This window comes from Bombus flavifrons, chromosome 14 (assembly GCF_040668555.2).
Source record: "Bombus flavifrons isolate JBK064 chromosome 14, iyBomFlav1_principal, whole genome shotgun sequence".
Classification (NCBI taxonomy): domain Eukaryota; kingdom Metazoa; phylum Arthropoda; class Insecta; order Hymenoptera; family Apidae; genus Bombus; species Bombus flavifrons.
Window position 1 is genome coordinate 739382 of NC_138455.1, and position 18217 is coordinate 757598.

At 38.2% G+C, this 18217-nt stretch overlaps 1 long non-coding RNA gene across 1 annotated transcript in view; it reads left to right on the forward strand.

Moving 5' to 3' along the window:
* Positions 1-18217, forward strand: part of LOC138186819 (uncharacterized) — a 77380-nt gene that overhangs the window by 14626 nt on the left and 44537 nt on the right. The window contains exon 2 of the long non-coding RNA XR_011175000.1: positions 8157-8251. This is a non-coding gene — a long non-coding RNA (uncharacterized LOC138186819). The remainder of the gene's footprint in view (positions 1-8156; positions 8252-18217) is intronic.

Here is an 18217-nt window from a genome sequence, read left to right on the forward strand (position 1 = left end):
AGACAAATAATAATAAATCGCAGAGACGATAAATCGTATTACCTACGATTTCGAATATAACAAGTAACGTCTTTTTTCAGGCTTTACAGCATAAAGTCGGAACTAATTATAGAATCGTTAAGTAAAGTTTTTATTTTATTATTTAGCGATTCTATAATTAATTCCGAGTTTATGAATTTCTTACAGGAGGCGAATTTAAAAAGGCTGACGAAATTACACACTAGTATTACTTTACTTTTAATACCATCGTGAAATATGTTCTTCCCCACGAATGAATTCTTCACGATTAGCAGCAGCAGGTTATTTTCTTTTAACGAATTAACCTGTTTCGTTTCAAGGTCCATGAATGTATGTGTGTTGCGAGAACAAAACTCTTGCTTGCGTGGCACATGGTATCATCTAGTTGTCCTACCGATGTTTCTCTTCTCTTATTGTTAATCTTCTTAATGCATGTACCGTTGCGTCGCGTCGGGAAACTGGCACACAATACTAGGTCTCATTTTGGTGTATATTATTTATGGTGGTCCACGAAGTGTGATGCTGCTGCACCTATACCTAGGTCAAACATCTGCGCGCTCAATGCCTCCCTCGTAGAGGTATGTGTTTATTAAATTCAGAATTAGACGAGCTGGCTGACATCTCGGATTCCAGGGTTCCGTGGAAACGGCGAATCAGCATTGTCCTTCGGTCTGGTTGACCCCAGATCAAGTTTCATGCTGCTGGCGCCGTTGCTTCCCGCATATTGCACGTGTACGTGCACTTATGTTCCCGATGAGCACATAAAGATTCGTCTCTGTATATGTGTGTCAGTGGCCTCTGTCTCTCTCTCTCTCTCTCTCTGTATATTCGTCACTGGCATAAAACTCTGCCATTAAAATACCCGGGAGTTGCCTATTTATAAAATCACTTTCGTTGCTCATTTTCATTGTTATTTCATTCGAACAAAGGGCAACACGAACTGAAAGTAGCAAGATTTTTCACTTCGTTAAACCCTTTTGGCTCGAGCATCGAGTGATAATATTCGTTTTTGTTGGAGAATGAGATTATTTCAGTTATTGCATTGCAGCGTTAAAAAGGAACGGTGCTTCCTTCCAATAGATTTTTTAAACAATCTCGCCAAGGAAATTTTTATGTAATGGTAATTAACGTAGATGAACTCTATTTGGGGAAATGTACTTTGTACGGCTGTGGTCCGCTTTGTCCGACGCAAGCATCAAAGTTTTTCGTTCTTCCTGAACGCATCGTAGGGAACCAACGAAAATGCAACGTAAAAGAGCGGTGAATAGAGCGGCAGAAGAATGATAGCTGGAAGCCTTCAGACCACGTGTCTCCATATTTAAATGTTTGAAATAGCACGAATCAAAGCGCGTATCGGTATACAATCTTTTTCGTCGTTTTATCCTACGCTTCTCATCAAAAGCGCAAATCAAACAGTTTTTAACAGCTACGTTTATTCGAGGTAATTTTTAATAACATTGTAATATATTCCTGGAAACATTGGAACTCGATCTTTGACATTGGAAAGTATTATTATAGTATTATAGTATTATTATAGTAAAAAGCAATCGATATGAGTCGCAAAATTTGATCTCTCAACTTCGAAGGAAATGCAGGAACAATGTGATTACATCTAGCTCCTATAGGAAGAATAATTGGAATTACGTTCTAATTAAGGATCTTGAGCGGCGACGGTCTCCAAGTTGTGTTGCGTGCCACTTTTTTTACGAGTTCGCCCCAGCGACCGGATTAACTTAACCCTTGCTTCTTTCTATCTGCCTGCAATCTGTTTCCTCGTAGCATCCCTTGGTGTTGCGTGGCCATGACGAAGGTAGGGTCTTCTTTCATCTCCGCTCCGCCAGCTTCGACCTCGGCTTTCTTTGCCTTTTGACGCTGCCGGGGATGAAGTTCCGCTGTTGCTTATTTTCCTTCAGCGTCTCAAATTATATGTCCAACTTATTTTCTCGCCCGACTCGCCCGGGGGATTTCTGCGAATCTCTCAATGCCAAACATTCCATGACGTATCAGAAGGAAACTGGCTACCAGTCGAACGAGTGAGTAGAAGAAGGGACCAAAGGAGAGGGAAACGAGATCTCCTCAAAAGGGTGAGGACTTTATTAAACCCCAAAAGAACCGCGTCGTTCGATTCGATTTCCGAAGCACGCGATTCTGTTTGATGTGAACAACTCCCTTTGCGATCGTAACTTTCCACGATTAAAGCTAAAGGTGTGCCCGTCGTGGCGTTACGTACTACGTATGGTTCCTTAAGTACTAAGCACGCTTTTGCTCAAGGTTCTACCTTACGGGTTGCGGGAAAGGTGCGAGAAAAAGTAATTGCCTCGCCGCCGAAGCTACTCTCGATATCGAGCTAGAAATGCAGAAACGCCTTTGGAAATCAAATCGAATTACTCTGTTCTTTTGGGACTTAATAAAGTCTCCGTTCCTTTGAAGCTACTTCTTCGAACCTTTTCGCGTTCACTCTATCGACGCTTGACGTTCTCTTCTAACGTTCGATTCGCGCAACCAATGCAATTACAACCATGTTATCTCGAGTCCTCGTAAATTCCCACGAATTTTTTCTTCCTTTCCAATTTTTTTTTTTTTTTTCGTTTTTTCCTCTTATTTTCTTTGCTTTCTCTTTTGCTTGCGAAATCTTGGTAAAATATGGGTTTGCGAAGAAAATAACAAATTTACTAAATAACATAGATTTACATTCACATCTAAGAAATTGGAATCACTTTCTCATAAACTCGATTAATCGTACGAGATATTGGCGAGGAATTAAACAGCTCGGATTCTTTTTGGAAAGGAAAAATTGTCTCCGATTTATCGCTTAACGTCATCCTGCTGCGATTGATGTCTCAAAGACTAGCATTGGAGATGACCGATGAGTCGGCCGATTGCTTGGCTTTCTCCATGATGAAATTAAATCGATGTAACTGCAGACGCGTGCATACGTCGTCATAGGAATGGGAAAATCGAAACCGTATCCGTTTCTACTTAACGTTTCTTCTCCGGCGATAAACCGCGCCGGTGCATTTAATTCGCTTGGTAAACGTGCGATGCGACGCAGGAACGTCGTTTCCTTCTACCTCTACCCTTCCGTTTCTTCGGGTTTTCTTTAATGGCCACTTTTCACGGGGCTCGTATAACATTAGAACCCTGTACGATGAAACGGAGACGCACGTTTTCGCGTCATAGCGGGTATTTCCTTGGGAGCAACGTCGTTGAGACTGTGAAACGCGTGACGATTAAACGAAAGAAAGCATTTGAATAGCACGAAATTGAATCATTTATCGTGTTAATCACGTCGCGTTAACCATTTCTACACATCGACGTTCAATCTCTAACGTAACGTCCGTCGCGTCGATCGATCTCACTCTTACGAAACGCTCGATGTTTCGTCAAATTATTGATCAAATCAGACGATTAGGGCCCAAAAGATAATAAAAGGCACAAGAAAAAGAAAGAGGCGAAAAGAAAGAAGAGTGAAAGCCTTGGTTTCTTTAACGGTGCCACTAACGGAACAGCGCCAGCCACCGACATACGGTTCGGTGGTCTTTTTAACGCTGGCATTGCGTTGCGTTTAACGTTTATGACAGCCAGACTGACGGATATTTTATAATGCCTCCCACTAAAATTCATAGCGGCCGGGTTATACGACGTATTCTCGCTGTCTTTAAGTTGGCATCATGCACCCTCCACAATCACACTGTCAACCTGCAACTCGTCGTCGTCTCGAATTTTATTTGCCGTGAATATACGTATGTATGTACCGATATCAGAGAAATCTCAAGAACCTTGATTTTTTCCCCGGTTTCATAAATAATCGGATGATCAGGGCCATTTCTACTGGAAGTCATATATAGGCCGTATATAGGGACCATTCGTTGGTAGTGAAATATTTCGTAATGTTTTAAGAAGCGAAGAAATCAAACAGCAATTGCCTCCTTAATAAGGCAAAGGACGCACGATACGATCATACGTTGTTAAAACGAAATTATCGAGATCGTGGATAAAAATTGTTTGATCTAATTGTTAAAACATAGTTGAATGGATTAAGGACCAAACCATTTCACGCAAACCATTTCGGATGATGGATTTTATTAGAAAAGTGATCCTCGACCTGCTTACCGTTTTCCTCGACCAGCTTTTTCCATTTACCCTCTTCACTTAATTGCAATTCGAGCGAAGTAGAGAGTTACATGGTGACGACATTCTCTTTGTTCGGTGAGTAGTAGGTAAAAAAGATGCGCTCTTATCAGACACGCGGATTGCTTGTCCGGGAATCGATGCCGGAACGTGGATCACAAAGCTGTTTCCATACGACACAGCGCTTAGCTGTATCATCGTTTAGCTGATTGCAAAAGAATCGAATTGCGTATCGAATTCCCTGCCCAACGAATATCACTTAAATTATCATATTGCCAGTTGAGATTGTCGGTTCGCTGTACAGGGTGATTTTGAAATCGTGTTGCTTCCGGAAAGAGAAAAGTAATTAAGTAAATAACAAAAGGAACAAGTAGACCGTTAGTACTTGAACGCTTGATCGACGAATGTTTAATATCGATTTTCTTGAAGACGAAGTTTCGTACGAACAAATTTTATATTACAATATATCTTGTATCTACCATTGCCCGAGAAATCACCTCCTTTCCAGTTGTATCACGATTTCAGAATCACCCTGTATACCTGGTACAGAACAAAGGAGATTTAATTAATAGAATTAACCTGAAATGGCTGCCGTCTCTCTGGCCGGTTTGCAATTTCAATTCCTCTTCGGTATGCCCCCTACTCCGGTGAAAAGGTGACGCGCGCCATCGTCGTTCCTTACACTTAGATTAAATGCATTTTCTAAATTCCAAAACTCGCGACGGACTCGTAAATCACCCCTGACGACTACTCGGAGGATGAACAACTTGTTCTTACCGTCACAGTGCAGGTGAAACCGACGAGCAGGTGTATGCTCGAGTTTTACGCTTCGGAAGCTGCGCGTGATTTACGTTCGCACCCATTTGATCGCTAATTTTTTGAATAATCGATAACTCGTCAGTTTAAGTTGTGGGTAAATTTTCGATGGGAGATTGATTTTTCGATGATCGGATTTTAGTTGAAAATTTAGTCAGACCGCTATAAGAGCGTTTACAACTAATTAAAAAATTCAATTAAACCAATATTTTTTAATACGATTATTTTTGTCAAAATTTTTTTCGAGACGTGATCGAATAAAATTTGCTTTTTCTATAGGTATCGTTTGAGATTCTTCTAAATGTTTCCCTGTAGAATGAATGTTGCGTTTGTAAGCGAAAGCATTGAACGGCATTTAAAATCAATAACTGGAGAACGGTTGAGAAATTCGCGTATCCATGACTAGGAACGGTAATTAAACCTGTCATTGTGCCGAGACGTAGCCGTCGCGTAACCGACGGCTGTAGCTGTCGCTCTCTATGTTGACCGTTTAAAAATATTTTCTTCGATTTATTTTGTTCGCTTCTTCGTTTCGCTTTCACGTAGCAACGCTCACGTCACTTGCACGAAGCGTGATAAACGAGAGAACGCTGTGTCATTAACGCGGTAACCAAAAACTTTTTAATCTTAAAGCGATTCACCTTAATATTAGGTAGATCTGAAAATTCATTCGTGATTTTTTCAATTTTAGACACAGACGAAGCTTGGTAGAGTTACCTCAACGATCAGATATCAATAAAATTTCAGAATATATCAAAGGGGAGTAGAATATTATTTCTATGGTTTGATTGTTGAATCAAATTCGAGAAGAAAAATTGAAACGATTTTTCATCTCATCCGTTTTCTTTCAACCACATTACATATACCCTGGTGAATCGAACATCCACCTGTCTACCCTGCCGCAGAGTATACACGTTCAACCGAATCTTATCCATTCTTTATCAATTTATTTCTAGAAAAAACGTACTCCTATTTTATCTCGGTCGGTGTTTGTTCTTCGAATCCCTTCCATATGCCCTTCCGACGAGCAGAAATGAGCCGTGACAAAATCGCTAAATTGAACATTCCCGCGGTCGCGCACACGCGAAAGTGTAAGTACACGCATATGTATGTACATCAATAAATAAACCGTAGCTGTACCGTGGTTGGCGCGGAAGGCACGTGTGTACGAAGCTCGTCTCACAATATGGTTTCCAATATTGTCCAATATGTATGATTCACCCTGCTGTTTGCACGAATCGTACGCCGTCTCTACTTACGATCGGTCTGCATCCGTTTCACGTGTGTGACTGCTACTGCGTGTTCTTGAAAGATGGGTTATTGCGCTCTGGAAACCAGCAACAAGATTCCGACGAGCCTAGTTCGTCTCCTGCGTCATTATCGTTGTATTTTATTGGTTGTTTTAGTGACACTGTTCGATATTTTATCGAGGTCGTAACCATTTCCGGCTAAAACATTTTTCGATTATAATCCCTCTACGTTTGCACCCAAGAAAATCGATTGGGATGTCGATTTTTGAGCTGAATGACGGTAACGGAAGTTTTCTTCTCTTTTTTCTTTTTCATTTTTTATGTTTTGCATATACATTGCGTTTAAATCATTTATTCATCAGTTTATATTTAATCATTTCATTTGTGTAAATTCATGTTCTTATGAATCTTATGATTGTACGTAGATAGGGATTTCCTTCATTTCCTAATTGTTATAACGAATACTTTATTTTGTATATTTCGCATATTTTTGCTTGTGATGTGGACCGAGCAGCGACGATGATAATTTTATAGGTGAGAATGGGAAGGAAATCAATTGCCTTTAAACACATGGAATAGATTTTTTGCAAACGTCTGACAGTCGAACGCCAGCCAATCTCCTTGAAAGTCACATTTAATATCGTACTCTTCTTGGAGTTTTGTACGAAAGAGAAACAAAGGTAATAACCTGGTAGCGGGCTGCGACAAAGGATATTACGATCTGGTATCACGTTGGAAGAAAGAATATCCCCGCGAGCAACGAAGACGGTCCGCGTCCGGAATGGTACACGCGACCAGTAGCTGGAAGAAATAATTAACAAGATTCGGACTGGCCTCCCTCCCATCGAAGGAGTAAAAAGGCGGTCGATTGAATCCGTCTACGCGTGGGTGCAAAAGTGCCTTTATTTTCAATTTTCATAATAGCCGTATCGACCGGTGGCGGCGGTGGCGGTGGACTAGCTCGAACACGAGAACGCGAAAGCCTCCCAACATTGTCTGCGTACCCGTGTGTCTGTGTACCCTGTGCGCGTATATGGAGGAGGGACGATATAATCGAAAAGGGGACATGCAGCGTAGTAGTTTACTCCAAAGGAGGGCGGTTGTACAGAGAGGCGTAGAGAAGAGGAAGGGATAGATATCAATCATAGGGGTTCAAGCCTGTCAAGCCCTCGCCATACTGACTCTGGCCTCTATGATAAAGACACCCGAATCGAATGAAACAATGATATAGAGGCTGTCCTTTTTCCTCAACGAGGAATTATCTTCTGGGTCTTCGTCGAGTTCGCCCATACATATTTGAGTAATTTGTAATCGAACAGTTTGAAAATAGTTAGGAACGAATCGCTTTTCTCAGCGCGACACGACGCGACGGTGAAGAACTAGTTACCGTTAGGGCTAGCGAATTTATTGACAAAAGGATTTATATTAACATATTTAATCGCGTAGTGTTAATATTTTTCGTAAAATGAGAGTTAAACCATTTAGTCTAACAAAAAAGAGATAGTCCTCGTTTAATATTTTCACTGCCGACGTAGCGACTATGATACAAAATATTGTTGTTTTAAAAACACTTGGCGTTTTGCTTGTAATATGTATTTCACGGGCAAAAGGAATGCTTCCATGAAGCAAAACATCGGCAAGGTTTTTGTCTGCTTGTTTGGTTAAGAAGTTCGGACGGCCCAGAAGCAACTGAAAGGGCTGGGACGGAGGTAGAATGGAAAACAATAACTTTTTCATTTACTAGGCAAGATATTACCGCGATATGAGCGAGGCTGCACGATAAAACTAAGGCAGCGTCGCACGACGATGGCGGCGACGACGACGACGACGACGACGACGACGACGAACGAACGAACGAACGAGGAAACTCACGATCGGGTATATTATTACATGGTTATATATCGTTTTCGTATCAAGATTTCTGTTCTCTTGCTGTTGCAGAAATCCTTTCGACGTGTAGCCGAAGAACAAGATCGAAGACAGGTTCGCATCGACGATAGCTTGGCGAGAATGGGTTTTCAATGTGCTGCTCGTCGGTGAGTTCTCTGAAAATGTCTACGTAAAATATTTCTTGATCGCCGTAATGGATAGAAAATAACCTACTGCGTATTGCCACTTGCGAAATATTTATTACTCGAGATTTGATTCTGTTTTACTGCCAGGCTTTCCTTTCGCTCCTTACGAGATAATAACTGTAGGTTACATGGGGATACGTTTCTCGAAACATTTACAAATTTATCTTATCTTTTATGATTGTTACATAATTTACATCGATCTTCTTTTTTTCAAGTTTTTTATTTGTAGGTTGTAGATAGGTCATAGATATTAATTAAAATTGATATTAGTATAATAACATAATGATATGGTAACGAGTAGTATAATGGTTCAAAGACCTCTTATGCAGTATTAATAACACTATCAAACATAATCCATGTTAATCCTGCAACTGAAGCAATTTCAATGTCGAATATGAACATTGTTACAATATAGAGATAAGACTCGCGTATATTCTACCTTACCAAAATATGATCAAAATATACATGTATAATACTTTATACATTATAATTTAACATAATACTTACGCAATATATATAATGGCGGCTAAAAGAAGATTCAAATTGTTACTCGTCTGTACGAGAATTAATAAATTTTGTACTAATAATGAATATCTATTCTAGAGTATACATATAGTACATCTGTTTATCGTTCGTACTGAATATAATTCCATTTTGTAAAGTTATCATGTAAGATTACAGCTTTTGAATTGTTTATTTTTAAAATTTTCTCTCGTTCGTCAATGTAGATTTGAAACAACTAATAATCGAAACCTTTCGTAGCTAGGGCGATAATTTCTAGTGAATTATTTCGATCGAGATATCAACGATTCCTCTTTTTTATACTCGTTTATACTCGTCCCGAAAGAAACATCTGACTTTGATATCACCCTGTTTTTGACCCACCCCGTATATCGTCGTTGTGTAAATGCGCAATATCCAGAGCTGGCTGTCTGCTATCAATGTCTTCGCACGATTTATCGTGACTTTACACGCGAACCCTTCGCGAACGCCCACTGCCATTCCACCGGAAAAACTTTCTCAATTCGTGTTAGTTTCGCTTATCAAGCAGCGCGAATTTGCTCAGCTATTAATCCTACTTTCGATCTCGTTTTCTCTCCTCTTTATATCCGCCACGGATATCAAACGATATACATACCTTTTATCCGCCAATTTTGTTATCCTGCATTAGTTTTTTGAAATTAATTTTGTCGTTTACTATTCTCTACTTATCCAATCCACCGTATACTGACACAATCATCATAAAAACAACATCGTCGGAGATACTTCTATTGTTGAATTTGCGATTAAATTGCAAAGATAGGCAATATCTTCGAATACCTTTGAGCGATATTGTCTTTTCGTTTTAATATCGATACAAGCTAAAATCTGATCTACCGTTATAAAACGTTTTCTTTGCGAAAGTCAATGATCGGTACGAATATTTCACGAAAGTGATAACTTTTACGCTTTAAGTTGCCATAAAGTGTAATTAATAATACCATTCCAAGCGACTAATTACTTTTTTATCGACTTCTATAACCAATGGAATGTGTGTGACGATCTTTGAATTTTTGTTATTAGTATCTATGTATACCTTTGATACATCATCGAAAATGGAACGAATATTTCAAAACGGTTTCTATAATTCATTAATTATATAATACATGTGTATTATACACTCGATATATTATTTTCCGTTGTTTTCATGTTTCAAAGGATTAAATCTGACGCTTTCATTTTCCTGGTAAATCGAAGATTTTTTTTGCTGACTATCGACATTCAAACTTTTTTACTGTCGACTAGTCAATTTTGTAATCGAGAAGTAATATTTGGTGGTTTTGGAGAACTAATGGCGAACGCACACATATCGCATTAATATACCGACATGCGCAAGTTTTCGATGCATAAAGGACATAGATGAGGCACAAGGGAGGGGGAAAATATTAATGCCAGGGATTAATGCCCTAAACATTCCGTTAATCGTCGTTAGCCATTCGCCGGTCGAATAATAGGAGGATCAACATTGCCGATAGTGTACATTGGCCCATATCGGTGAAATACGTGCTGCTATAATATGTACACGGCTACAATGGCTGCTGGCATATACATATATGTTGCGATACAGTTTCAATCCCATTGCAACCGACTGCATTCATATATCTGTTCCTTTCTTTTTATTTCGATATCGCAAGCTTCGATCCTGCATTGATAACGCGAGCAATTATCGTGATTTATGATTTATACATATAAAGTCATTGATATTTGATGAATTATAAATATCTCGCGATAATTAGGATGGTATTAGCCTAGTAAGCAAGTAGCACATTACATTTTACAAGAAAATTTCCATTTATGTGTGTTGTTTTCGATAGCTTATGATTGCCAATTTTTGTAATTGAGAAGCTCTTTAAAAAAAGAGGCTCATTGAACCAGTCGGATTAGCCGCCACCTTCCAAGGATTAAACTTTGGTACGGAAAAATCATTTTTTTACTAGTAATCTGTTAAAAAATATTCGTTAAAGGGTGAAATCGAAAATTTGTTTTATTGCCATATTCTATTAATGGAGGTAACTTGGAATAGCTATTTCATTCCCCTCTATTCGATAAGCTTTAGATCACAGTGAACCAATTGGAGCAAGGACGAAAAGGGTGTTTGATTAATTTAGTTGAGGATTTAGAAATCTTGTACGCAGCCGCCCATTGGTTTTCCACGTGATAAGTCATGAGCAACGAGGAAATATTGATTGATGAGTTACGTGTCCGTTAGATGAGCAATTTCGAGGAATGATCTGGACCATGGCCCTTTTAGTACACGTCGAACGAATGTTGATGTAGGTGATGGTTCGCGGTGAGCAGGCCATATATTCGAGAGTATGGAATAGAGTGACGAAGGGTTAGCCGCATGTTACATAGATTTGCGATTACATACATACTATATACATGCATTTATACGTTCATCGGTGCATATTTGCCGCAGAAATTTCATACGGTAACGTAGTTATACTAGCTGTACGCTTTAAATCATTGTACTTTATTTAAATGAAATGCTATCTCATGAAATTAGATTTTTTTACTGGGTCGAAATTCATATAAACAAATTATTATGCGTATTTAACTTTTCTCGTACATGGTACTTTAAAGGGGGGTGGCGTAACGTCGATGCTACATCGGCTATACTTTTGGTCGCACTTTGTATAATAAATATTTTGTGGTAATCTGTAAACCAAATTTTATCGAAAATAAATTTATGAAAAAATCGTGAAACGAATTTGGAAAAAATCTAAACCACGTATAACTCGATAGGAATAACCAGGGCGATGTTGAAGTAAGAAATACGATGTTTTTAGTCGAAACTGACCTCGTATAACGTTGAAACACGCACATAGAGTGGAGATTCTTTGTGTTACCGTATGCATCAAAGAGTGGCACTGGAGCATCCGTGGCCTCTTTTGCACACACAGAGACTTGAGCCTGGATGTGTTACATAAGCGGAGAGAGGCGGTCGAAGAGTGCCGTTTCATCGACGTTCCACTGTGACGATCGTCACAGCACCCAGCACCGGTCCATCAAACCCATTTCCACCGTACTATTACACCAATCAGCATCGCTTCTGTCGTGTTGCACCGACCAGGAATTCTATCGTGAATTCCTATTCGACGGAGCTGAAAAATTTCTCCCGTTAGTTACACGTACGTTATCATCGAAGGTCCAAAATCGTCCAATTTTCAGAGAAACTTGGTTAACATCTTCGATCTTTGTAATTTTATATACTTTTAAATTGCTCAGTTTCCAGGGGGCATGCGAATCGCGGTGTTAAACAATCGGAGGATCTAACGGAAGAAGACTAAATGCTCACGATAATATAATAAATCTATAAATTTGCCGAAAAAAAATATTAAGGAAAATAATCTTCTCTAAATTAGGTACTGAAATGACAATTACATGTTATCAAATTTCAGTTGCAAAACTCATTTTATTACAACACATATACTCTGACTTAATTTTAAATATTACACTACTACATGTGTTTCGTAACTAAGAAATACATACTTCTCACATAGTTACTAAAAAGAAAAATTTCCTTGTCGTTAGATAAAAATAAGCCAAACGAATATTCGTATGTAACAACGCGAATCAGAAGTATAAGCCACGATTGGTCAGACTGGAATTAGAAATACACATAGTTCGTTTTTAATTTGATGCGTTGTATCAGATCGTTATGCAATTGTTCGCCTCCCATTGCGAAGTGTTGATTTAACAGAAAAGGCGATATTACGCATTAACAAGATGTTGCGTTAAGACACCTTAGACATTTATGAGCCGATGAATATGTAAGCGGCTTGTGCGTTATGTAAGAACGCGTTCAAAGCATCATCCAGATTTCAAAGACTTATAGCCCGTGAAATCACTCTTGATATTTTAGTACTAATGAGAACGAATATTACGTAATCCTTTTTCGGAAATAAAACCATTTTTGAGTGATCGCTTCTAATTAAATAGCTGGCCGTTAAAATTCGCCTACGTGTTTTGAAATCCAATCTGTTTATTTGAAACAAAACAGAGAAGAACACGTATTGAGGTAAAAAATAATTGCGAACGATGATCGTTTCATTTTTATCTATTCGTTGGGATGAGTCTAAGTGAATCGATTAGTTTTCCTAGCGTTAGTATTTACTTGGTTAATAAATGAGAATATTACTGGAAAGAACATAGCGCGGTAATTTTTCTTGAAAAATTAGCAAGATTCGTTCCCATCGAAGAAACTTGTGAAGAAAACGGGACTAAAACTGACAGCAAAGTGCTACGAAAATGCCAGCACTCTTGAATAGTTAAAGTCCATGCCTTCGCACAGCTGATCCATTCGGCAATCAATTTCACGAACGGCCAATTTCTCGCGCCGAAGTCTTCATCCGCCATCGGTTCCTCAATTACGCAAAATGGCAGGCAGTTCCAAGATGATAAATTATAGCGAACGCGACGTTGCCTAGAATCTGATCGATTTTTACTGGCCTCGAGCATAAGCTTTCGAGTTGGACCAATGGAATATATAATAGATTTTCCATTTTGTTATCCTTGTTGCTTTCGTAGTAGAGAACTAGACTTAAATAAGGGAACTTAAAGGCTTCTAGGTGCAAAAAGAAGAATTTTTATTTTTTCTTCGTTTATCACTTTTTTGTCATATACAACAACGAACATATGAACAAAGTAAATTTCACTGTTCTTCGTTGATGCAATTATTGGTTGTAACGCGTTTCAAAGTTCTTTAGAGAATTCTGTCTTTTCTCGTAGACCGCTGCAAAACTATTCGTCCTAACTGGTAGCCAAGCCAGGGCAATCCGTTAAAAAAGAGTTGAAGGGGAAGAAAAGGTACGAAGTAATCCATCTGCTCATCTTCCAGTAATTAAAACTTATAATTCGCGGGAACTCTCGGCTCGTCGCTTCCGCCGCGGCATAGCGCGCCGGCCAGGCAACCCTTGTCTTATCTTTCTTCTACTACTTCCACTTGCTCTTCGTCAGCGTCTTCATTTTCATCTTCCTCCCCCTGGTGTGGCTCGCCCTCGCCTCGTATGGCCTCCTGCATATTTCATACTTTGTACCGCAATTACTTTATCGCGCTTCCATGGATTTTGGTTGCCGTTGGACGGAGGGTGTTAGAACAGAGCTGAGGGAATACTTATCTTCCTGTCGACACTGCGGTCCAAATATATTCAAAATACTTCTTCTGGTGTTCATTCGGCTCGCCCGAGGAGATCGTTCAACGTTCCTGGGTATTCTGATTGATTCATTAATTTTTCCGGACCGTAATATTGCCAGGTTTATTAAACCGAACGCGTGCTGGTCTTTGTTAATGCTTTACCGAGGAAAAGTGGTTTATGAACGTCTACTCGCGAAAAGATGGTAGGGAAAGGTAGGGTTATAAAACAGTTTTATCATCGAGTAAAGCTACCCATATTAAACATTTAAATTCTAAAATATCAGTATAGGTCTAAATTCATTCTAAGATTTTGGTAAATAGCGTCTATAAAATAAGCCTATACTTTCAGCGGAAATTGAATTAATTCTTATGTTTTTGTTACACGGGGAAAAATTACAAAGTTACAACAATGTCGCCTCAAAGAAATTCAAGCAAAATTCGAGCGGAATATAGAACATATATTTTTGAAATCATAGTCCATTTTCGCGGGAGAACACTGTGTATTCGAGTCGATGAAATTTATCTTTAAAGCAGAGCGACAGTTTTTTTCGAACGAAGAGGCGAACGCACCGTGAAACATTCCTTGAATTTCCGCACACTATCAGAGCTGTTTCCACAAAAGGAGCACAGTAGAGTACTGAGATTTTCTCTTCCTTGCATATTCGCGCACATATCTAGCTGGTCTGAAAAAAAGGTGACCGTGGAGTTCTCTTCGCGTGGAACGATGAAACAAGTCAGAATAAGGAAGAAATATAAGTTTTAGTGCTGCACGTTGGAAAAGACTAAGAAAGTAGGGAAGGAAGTTGACATGGAAGGAATGAGAAAGGAACAAGATAGAAATAAAGAAAAGAAAGGGTAAAGGAAATGCGGAATAGAAAAGTAGAAAACTAGAATATATTTTCTAGCTCCCTTGGCAAGTCAACGATATTAAAGAAGAAGAAAAAGACGAAAAGTGACCCAGCCGAAACTCGGCGACAAATTCCAAAGCGCGTGTTCTCTCTATGTTATTGCCTTCTGATGGGATCCAAGTTGGATACGTGTATACGTGTGTGCGAATTTCTTTGAGTTTCTTCTGGTATATCATTTTTGTTTTCCAGCCACCAATTTAGAAGTATCAGATCGAAGAAGGGCGCGTGTTTTCATTACCAAACGAAATACATGACAAATGACAATTATTATTAAATTTTGCAAAATTAAAGTTGTAAAATTCATTTTACTAAAACACCTTTTATCACAATTTTACTTTGAACGTTGATTCCTGTAAATTAATTCCTGTAAGTTTAACATTTCAAATTAAATCAATTTAGAATATATGTGTGACGTATACTAGTTTTTCACTGAGCTTGTCGATTGTTCTTTGGGACAGGTTTCACATTTCGATTCAACGTTCTTTTTCCTATACAAAGGAAAATTTTGACGCTTTTGTTGCTTCAATAATTCAAACGTTCCGAGAAGTTGCAAGTTTCTTCAGAACCAGATAATAAGAGATTTCGTTTCCACGTTTCTAACGTTGAATTTTACAACGTGTTCTTCCTTTCCGCCGCTGAAAGAAAACAACCAGTGTTTTTATACGGCTTTCTTTAAACGATGTGACACAATTGCCTAACAGTGGCAAGACTTCTTCCTTCTTGCATACTTTGCTACGTGTTTCTGGATTTATTTTTAATACGTGCCGCTCGTAAACAAGTAGCCATAAAAAGAACAGCGTGTGAGCCTGGTGTCTAAGCGTGGAAAGTCTCATCTGCTAAATGAAACGTCGTATAGTCGCGTAAGAACTTATACCTCTGCTCATTGAATAATGAATTTAACATGTCTCGGAAACAACTAGAATCGTTTGAAATTCTTCTTTCATTACCTCTACTAGTCAAATATTCAACATTGTAATTAAATTGCTATAATATTTAATGAAACTTCAATTCCTTTTGTGTAGATTTCTTTTATTTCTAGATGTAAATTAAATATCTGCCGTATATAAGTACTCTTCCTCTCCCTCTCAGTCCTTCCGTTCCAGATTTTATTTTGTCTAATTATTTTTAACTGAAATTAATTACAATAGAAATGATGTATCTGTAAATTCAGAAATACATCTTCTCAATTTTTTTAATTTTAAATAATTCTTATTTAATATTAAATAAAAGTCTATTTTGAAACATGAAACATGGGTGTTATTTTACTATTCTCCGTTTCGTATCAAACATAGTGGTTTGGTGAGATAGAGGAAAGAAGGAAAATTATAGAAAGGTGACTGCATATGCAATTTAGCATCTACTAAAGAACCATTCGTTGTATGCGCATAGGGATCTATCTGGTAAGAGGAAACAGTGTCGCAGATGGCTGATCCACTCAATTTCAGATTCATGGATGCTAGACTGAAAAATGGTGTCTACCCCTTCGTTCTGACTCTCTTCCCCTTCCATTGGCGATTTGCTCTTTTTCCACTTTGTCTCCCTACATCTTTTTGTCTCTCTGCGTTCTTTTGCATATCCTTTCTGGGGGATCTGTTCTGACTCACCCATTCATCTCGTTTGAATAATTATCTTCCCTCGATGATTTTGCTTTATTATTAAGTTACCATATCGTATATGGAAATTTTAATCGATAGGATTCCAAAATCGATAGCTTTGCTTTTGCCATCGTTTGTTTTGCCCTTCCTTCATTTCCGTGATTAAAGAAGAATGTATACTTATTTATTTAAAAGAGATCTTTTTTTAATAAAAAAAATAAGGAAAACTCTGCGTATAAAGAATTGTTTTCGTGGTCTTGATTAAAAATCAACGAAATGAAGCAATCAAGCCATCTAAATGCTGCAAGTAAGAAAACACGTAAAAAAAGAAGTTAAAAATAGAAATTGTTTTACCGAAATGGACGAGAACAGTTAAAATGGAAGATTGTTTTTGAAACAGGATCTTTCTTGGTTCGATCAAGTATATTTCTCTCTACGTTCGATTCGATTTGTCTCTTCCTTTTTCCCTCTAGTCTTCTCTTCGTCGTGAGACTTTCTTCCCGTGGGGTGAGCGGGAAAAGACACGTCTAAAATATAATAAACCCCAGCAACGTTACGACATACGGGCTCAGCCGTCCCTGTAAATACCCGAGTATGGATTTTGAATATTTTATAGGTCGCATAGGTGGGCGCACGTGCGCCGGCACGTCTACGTTTCAGATTGTGTATCTCTATAGGGTGTTACGTACAGGAACACCATCAAAACAAAGATAAATTTCCTACTCTTTCCTATTTTCCTATTTTTAATTCTAAAGCTTTTGGTGTCATAGAATTTTTCGGACTTTTTCAGTCAAACATTTTTTCGAATCTTTGAATTAAACATATCCACTTTAATCTTAATTTTTTCAGAAATGCTACTTCAAATTCCTATCGCTATAAATCTGGAAATATTTCGAAATTATACGATTCTTTGAAAATATGTTTTTTCGTAGATCGGATGCATAAAAATAATATGAAGTTTGTTTCTTGATATTTGATACCTTATCGAGTTAAAGGTGATGTGTCGAAATGAGATTTGTTGCGTATAAACGGGATTGATGTCGTTTTGTGTAACGTCTTAGAAAGCTCATTTTTAAGTTTTAAATACGTACAGTTTCACTGACACACACCCTATATATGAAAGTATCTGCATATAGGTTGGTCCAGTCTGTATATTTTTCCAAAGGTAAAGAGGTTGCCGAGGGCAGAGGAGTCCTGAAGCAATTTTCGTTGCACTAGATGTTTCCTCGCTTTTTGGAATCTCATCCTGTTTCCTCGTATTCTATTGAGTTGAAGCAAAACAGTTTCGTTAAACTACAGCCTCCCATTACTTAGAAATCCATAGAAAATAATCACTTATGTTTAAAATTGATGCTTCTTTTTATACGTCGATTCCTGGCGATTGTCTTGATTTTCCCTGATTTTCCTCCATTTTACTTCTATCAGTGTAATAAAAAGATGTATCGACGCGTTAACAATTCTCTTTCATTAGAGGAATTTCTGTTGAATTTACACAGATTGTTTGTATTTAGAGAACAGCGAAATAATTTCGTTCAGAGTATTACAGCGTGCGTTGCAAGCAATATTAAGGATAGTTAGAGTTTAACATTAAAAACTTATGACGCTTGAACGGTGCTACGAAGAGAGCAATTTACAAGTTTTATCTTTTGTCAATACAGCTAAAGTTGTTTCGTGCTTTTGAAATTCAGATAACGTGGGTGAAAATTCAAATAGAGTTGTATACATATATAGAACGACAGGTATATTT